The following is a 7828-nucleotide window of genomic DNA, read 5'->3' as shown; positions in this document are numbered from 1 at the left end:
TGCTTTGTCCAGGTTAATAGGAGATGATCTCTATTTGTCCCATATACCTATTGGAGAGTTAGTTTATTTTGGTTGCATTTAGAGAAATAGGTAATCTCATCAGTGGTTACCTGGTCAGGGTAGTTGTTTGGCTTTTTCATCCCTCTTCATGACATGTGTCCACATCCTGGCTCACCCGCGGTTCTTCTAAGAAACAGTTATTTGTCTGCCTTTCCCATGACCATCTAAATCAGAAGGAAGTTCAGAAGGTGACCTTCAATTAGAAAAGTCTTAGGTGCTAACAGATTTGAACCTAGAATAATCTACCATGTAAGAAAGCAAAAACTTAATAATTTTCTTTCCTATAGGCAAAACATGTATCTGTTTCTTTGGGCTTAATCTTTCATGATTTCTAAGGGTTTCTTCAGGTTCTAGAGATTACAATGTGCTATATTATAATGCTACCTACTTAAACTACTTATAACTCTTCATAACTGACCTCAACTCAGGTCCAGGCTTTGCAACTTACTGATGTATCCGTTTGGGCAACTCTCTTCATTTGCAAATTGAGGATTAAAAAAAATATAAAAAACTGTATCATATGAGAATCGCATGTGACCTTACAGGTAAGGCACCTAAAGTAGAGGATCTGACACAGAGAAGATAAGCCACACCCATTTGTAATTACTACTGTGTAGTTAAAAGTCAGTGTGCCACTGTGGAAAACAGTATGGCAGCTCCTCAAAAAGAAATTACCATATGATCTGGCAATTCCTAGATAAATACCAAATAGAATTGGTAACAGAGACTCAGACAGATGTTTGTACACCCACATTCATGGTCGCTTTGCTCACAAGAGCCAAAAAGTGGAAATGACCCAAATGTCCATCAGCAGATGAGTAGATAAACAAAATGTGGTACATACATACAGTGTAGCATTATTCAGCCTTACAGCGGAATGCAATTCTGACCTGGGCTACAGCATGAATGAACCTTGAAGACATTATGCTAAGCGAAATAAGCCAGGCATAAAAGGACAAATATGTGATTCCACTTACGCGAGGTACCCAGGGTCAAATTCATAGAAACAGAAATTAGAATGGTGGTTAGCAGGAGCTGGAGGGAAGGAAAACGGGGAGTTAGTGGTTAATGTACACAGACTTTCTGTTGGGGAAGATGAAAAAGTCCCGGAGATGAATGGTGGACATGATGGCCCAACAGTGTGAATGTGCTAAATGCCACGGACCCGTCCACTTAAAACCGGATACGTAGTACATTTTATGTGATATATATCTTCTGACAATGAAAATAAAATTTTCTAAATTGTCAAAGTGTTAATCATTTGCAACTAAAAAAGCTTACTCTTCTAACGTAAGTGAGGTCCTTATCTATCTCATGCTCTTCATCGTGATTTTGATGATGAAATTTTTGACTATCCGTTCCTTTTGATTTCTTCTTTGTAGAACTGTAGAAATGAAATGTTGGTGCAGGGAGCGGGGAGAGACAGTGTATGAAGAAAACCGATGAAAGGTCATTCACTAATGGGAGAATGGTGGAGAAGTCATAATCAGATAATGTAATTTAGGGAGAAGTCTTTGAAAGAGTGATATTTTAGCAGACCTAAAAGAAATGAAGGTTCATATTTGCAAACATCTAAAGGAAGGAAATTCCAGAGTCAAGCAAGGAACAGCAAAGGGAAAAGTCCTTGAGAAAAGAGTAAGCTTTATATGTTCTAACAACAGAGAAAAGACCAGTGTGTCTGGAATAGTTAGCAAGGAGGAAATGGGTGGGGAGGAGTTGCGAGTGTTTAACAGAGGCCAGACTGGGTAGAACCTTGAAGGCTACGAGATAGATCTTACTTGGATTTTATTCTAAATGCAATGGAAGGAATTTAGATCTTATTCTAAATACAGTGGAGGACATCAGAGGGAATTACAGAAGAGAGATAGTATCTGATTTATATATTTAGTAGACCACATCACTGTTTTTTTGGACAAGTGTGACTGGTAACGAAGTCAAATGCCTTTATACGTTATTCCCACTGTCTCTTAAAATGCATTCAGTAAGAATTACCTTGCCGTGGTCCTGGATGAAAATTCTGGTAGACCTGCAACATTTCTGTTCACTCTTTCATAATACACTATTCTGTAATGACGTGAAATTGCAAACAGAGTTTCAACTTCAGGAGAATGTCCAGCCTTGTGTAACAATCCAAATCCTGAATTTGATTTAGTGTTTATCTCTTTCTTCTCTCCCAGTCAGGCTGCCACTCTATGGGAAACGTACCTGCATTGGAAAAAGGGTATAACTGACTTCTCTCCTAGCCCACCACAGGCTTCCACTCAGCTGTTGCAGGTGGATGAGTCTGGGCTGGGTGGCTTGGTGTTCCCTGGGCTCAAAACATTAAAATAGAAACGTCCTCTCATGTGCTACTGTGGTGGGCCCATGTTTCCTTATTTCCTTTGACCCAGTATTTAAATCTCTATTCCTCTTGACCACTAAACGTTCTTGCTAGGCCCCTGAACATCCAGAAGTACATATCCAAACCCTTCCTGATGAAAGATTCTTGTTCTGCAGGCAGCTCTATTGGACGGGAGGCCAAGACATCCCTTTACCCAGCATCTTCCTAAATCTTCTTTCTGTTTGATTCTTTCTTGTTCAGAAGGGGTGAGAGAGCTTCAAGGTCATTAGAAAAAGTTATTGAGGATTTATTTTGAAGCACCACATGTGAGGATTTGCCTGAGACTTACTTTGGTATCTGATATTGGTGTTTCAGGAAAACTGGGGCAAAGAAAGTCCATTTCTTATATCATATCACATGACTCCAGCCACTGTGTGAAGAATGCTCTGCATTGGAATAAGAGAGGAAGGAATGAGAATAGTAGCAGTCCAGGTGAGACACAGTGGCCGCTTGGAAGAAAGCTGTTGATGAGCAAAGGGTTTAGGATGTTTGGAGCTGCAAGAACTTATGATTGATTTGGCTGTTGGGGGGTAGTGAGAAATGAAGGTAGACTTTGAACTTTAGGCCCAAGCCAGTGAACAGAAAGAACTGCTATTCTCTGAGAAGCATGAAACTGCAGAATACTGCATCCAGGGTGTGTGTGTGGGGGGGGGGGGGGGGTGAAAAAGGAGTATTTATGAATGAATTATTCTGTTCTGTGTATTTTAAGCTTTAGAGTTGGATTTATGAGTCTGGAGTTCAAGGAGGGTTCAGGACTGGAGCTATATATTTTGAACTCACCAACAGATAGAAGACTTTAAATCCGTGGGATTGGATGAGATTACTTAGGGAAAAAAGCATATGCAGTGAAGAGTAGCTTTTCTATAGCTGAGCCCTTGGACACAGAATGAGAAGGTGTGTTGGGTGGAATGAATGGAGTTGTAGCAAAGTGTGGTTTGTGGAAGCTGCCCAGAGTCTAGTAAGAAGGAGCCAGATGATTGGTTTCTGAATTTGGCAAGAAATTATTGGTGATCTCGAAAAGAGTAGTTAGTTTCATTGGAGTAGTAGAAGCAAAAATATGATGGGAGTGGCCTGAAGAGGTTAAGAAAAAGGGAGGGAGAGAGGGAAGGGGGCGAAGGTAGGGGGAGGAAGATGAGGGACTGGGGAGGAGGAGGGACCAGGAGAGATCACAGTGTGCCCTGAGTACGTTGTAAGTTTTATATGTTCTTTATCCCTATTTTTATCAATAGTTCTGATAAAAATATTAGATAAAAAAAGGTAAAAAAGAAGTAACTCTGTGATCTGATAGAGTCTTTGCTTCTGGGTGATAAAAATGGAGTCCCACTGCATCATTAATACTTTTGGCATTCTTAGTGAAAACCAACAAACATTATGGAGAAAGAAACTTGGCAAAATGATAACAAGTCTTTGCTGAAGCAGGACTTCTTTTGTTTGTTTTAATTTTTTTTTAATGTTTATTCTTGAGACAAAGAGACAGAGACAGCATGAGTGGGGGAGGGGCAGAGAGAGAAAGAGAAAGAGAGAGAGAGGGAGACACAGAATCTGAGGCAGGCTCCAAGCTCTGAACTGTAAGCACAGAGCCTGACGCAGGGCTCAAAGTCACGAATTGCAAGATCATGACCTGAGCTGAAGTTGGACGGTTAACCCACTGAACCACCCAGGCGCCCCTGTTTGTTTGATTTTAAATAATAATCAGTAGTGCTACACACCTTAAATTAAAATAGTGAAAATCCAAAACACTTACAGCACCCAATGCTGATGAGGATGTGGAAAAATGACAGCTCTCATTCACTGCTGGTGGGAATGCAAAATGGTACAGCTACTTGGGAAGACGGTGGTTTCTTACAAAACTAAACATAGTCTTACCATATGGCCCAGCAATTATACTGTGATATTTACCCAAATGAGTTGAAAACATATGTGCATACAAAAACCTGCACATGGATACTTATAGCAGCCTTATGTGTAATTTCCAAAACTGGGAAGCAAGCAAGATATCCTTCAGTAGACGAATGCATAAGTAAGCTGTGGAACATCCAGACAATGGAATATTATTCAGTGTTAAAAATAAATGAGCTATCAAGTCATGAAAAGACATTGTGGAAATATAAGTACATATCACCAAGTGAAAGAAGCCAGCCTGAAAAGACTACATACTCTATGATTCTAACTATATAGCTTTTTGGAAAAGCTGAAACTATGGAGACAGTAAGACAGTAAGATTGATGGTTGCCAGGGGTTAGTGGGAGGGAGCGATGAGTAGTCAGGGCACAGAGGATCTTCAGTGCAGTGAGACTATTCTATACGATATTATAATGGTGGACACATATTGTGAAACATTTGTCAAAACCCATAGAATGTACAAGACCAAGAGCGAACCCTAACATAAACTGTGGGGTTCGGGTGACAGTGATGTGTCAGTGTAGGTTTACTGATTATAACAAATGTATCAGTGTCATATGGGATGTTTATAGTGAAGGAGGGTATATGTTAGAGGCAGAGGGAGTATATGGAAACTTTATACTTTCCTTTCAATTTTGTTGTGGACCTAAAACTGATTTAAAAAAAAAAAAACCAACATTCTTAGGGCGCCTGGGTGTCTTAGTTGGTCAAGGGTCTGGGTCTTGGTTTCAGTTCAGGTCATCTCATGGCTTCGTAGGTTTGAACCCTGCATCAGGCTCTGCACTGAGAACCTGCTTGGGATTCTCTCTCTCTCTCTCTCTCTCTCTCTCTCTCTCTCTCTCTCTCCCTCTCTCTCTCTCTCTCTCTCTCTCTCTTTCTTTCTGTCTCTGCCCCTTCCCCACTTGTGCTGTCTCTGTCTCTCTCAAAATAAATAAACTTAAAAAAAAATTATTTCTATTAAAAATATTTAGTAGTATTTAAATAACAAGTGGTTTTAGCAGAGATTCAGATTCCTGAAATTTATTCCATTCATGTTGGTGTTGCCAACTTTTACAGGTGAAAGGGCCATGCACAGTTCCAACAATTTCATTAGAATGATTCATTTCTTTTTACTTAAATTTAGTGATTTGAACATACATCAAACCCTAGTGCGGAAAACCTTTTCCTTTTTAACCAACTTTCTCAATCATACAACACTGACACATAATCAGAATTGTCACAATTGATTACTTAGAGATGTAGTATTTGCAGTCATTATAAATGATGATGTAGAATCTTTTGAAATATGGAAAGTAACATTAAATGAAAACATACAGAAAATAAAGGAATGATTGTTACCATAAAGATGCACAAAACGGGACAATAGTTTGCAAGAAAAAAAAATAGAAATCAACATTAGTCATTTTTTTCCCTGTGTTCCAAAACAATTAACCGTGTTATATAGACATTTTTTATAGCAGATTTTTTTTTCCCCCAATAGAGTGACTTATTCTGTTGCACTTAGTTGATTTTGTTTTCATTGGAAAGTATTTATAGTTCTTCTCGGGTTAAAAAGGAGCCCATTGCTCTGAAAAACTTGAAAAATCCTTAAGTTTCCTCTGTGCACTTGACACTTATTCCTCTCTTGGCATAGTTGCTGTTTCTCCTAGCATCTACTCTAACACAACTGGTTCCCAATTGATCCTGCTTATTTCTACAGAACAGAAAAACCGCGATGTAAATTTTGTAAGCATTGCATCCAAGTGTTAGAACCCACTGCATGGTGCGTTTCTCTCTGGAAACGAGTTTATATCCACATTGCTTTGGGGAAAACCATTTCTGAAGGGAGAAAGAAAAGGATAATGCAGATGAAATTTTAAGTCCGTATTGTGTCATTCACACCTCTCTAGTACCTGTCCTATCCTCCTCTCTCAGAATTATGTGTTTTGTTTCCTTCATCTTCCCTGCTCCAGCTTCGCTGATATGCATTGCTGTCCTCAAACAGGTCTTATTTCTTCTCCTCATTTCTGCCAGCCGCCTAGAAGACAACCCCGCCAGCCATTGTGTTGACTAACACTTATTCAGTCTTCAGGCAAAAACCAAACTCTTAAATAAGCTTTCCCAGACTCCACGGCAGTCAATGAATTAATCACGTTTAATGTCTGTTTTAAGATTGAAGCTCTTAAGTCTGCTGGCTGGCATTGTGCTATTTTGTGTAGCACCACATTCCAAATGCCCTGCGTGATGCCTGGTCCATAGTAGGTGCTCAAAAATGTATAGGGTCTGTTCACTATCACTTCCCATTACTTATGCACAGGATTTTTGTAGCTGCAGTCCATCACACATGCATGAAAATGAGTTTTCTTAACATTTGCTGTTTGAAATCAAGATGTAAACTTACACTTTACCGAAGTTCCTCTTTTGAAAAGTTGTTTTCCAGCTAGAATTTTCTTCATGAGTTGTCCATGGCTGAATCTAATAAAAGTAATTTATCTATTTTGGAGTTCCAGCTTATAAAAGTTTCTGGAGTCCGACAGATTTTAGCTATTTCTTGAATAGTACAGATGTCTTGCTTAAAAAAAAAAAAAATTACAACACCATATGTTCTCTGTTCCCATGAGTAGGTTTCAGGGAAGTTTTAATAGTTAAAGTAGGTTTTTTCTTTCTTTTGAAACCTAGCATGTGGATTTAGTGCTTATTAAAGTGAGAGACTGAGTGTAGTGGTTTGATTTAGGATTAGAAACGGGAGCTGGACTAAAAGCTTAGTTCTATCGCTGTGCCAAGAACCCTCCCCCGAACAACTCTCGCCCTCACTGCACGTTGTGGACAGACCTTTGCAAGCATCGTTTCCATCTTTTACCATTTGCTCACTTAGGCACAGAGAAGCTCGCATCATCAGCTCTGTTCAAGAAGGCCATGTTCAAATGCTGTGCCAAGAAGGGCCTATTTAACAGATGGAGATGTTTACTATTTGAGTCTTTCATTCCCTCTTTCCATGATACAAACCTTCTGAAACTACCAAGTGCAAGCCTTTAATTTTTAAAAATTCACACCGTGTGGCAGAGTATACCCACCCATTAAACACATAAACCAAGTAGCCACAGTCTTGTTGTGCAAACAAACCTATGTGTGAAGTCTGACACTGCCTGGCCACTCCGTGTAGTTAAGACAACACCCCCCTCCCCCGCCCTCAGCCCCCACCCCCCCCCCCAAAATGACCAAAATCAGTCTCTGTTAAGGAAAATATTGCACTCGTTGTTTTTCATGACATCAGCAGTTATTAGCTGGGGATAATACGGTTTTCCACAATTTAAAAAATATATTCCGAGGGAATACCAAAAATAGTATTGACATCTGATCTCCTAGTACTGTTGGGCAAAACTACCCAAGGATGCAGTACTCAAACAAGACGTAGGTTAGGCCAGCTCTGCAGCTACAGTGAGGACCTGGTCTGTGGGATCCTCATTCTCCATTCCCTGGCTTGATAAATTAAGGAGGGGTAAAGGT

Source organism: Puma concolor, chromosome E1, assembly GCF_028749965.1.
Source record: "Puma concolor isolate L17-30 chromosome E1, mPumCon1.1.hap2, whole genome shotgun sequence".
Taxonomy (NCBI): domain Eukaryota; kingdom Metazoa; phylum Chordata; class Mammalia; order Carnivora; family Felidae; genus Puma; species Puma concolor.
Note: the sequence above shows the minus strand (reverse complement) of the source record.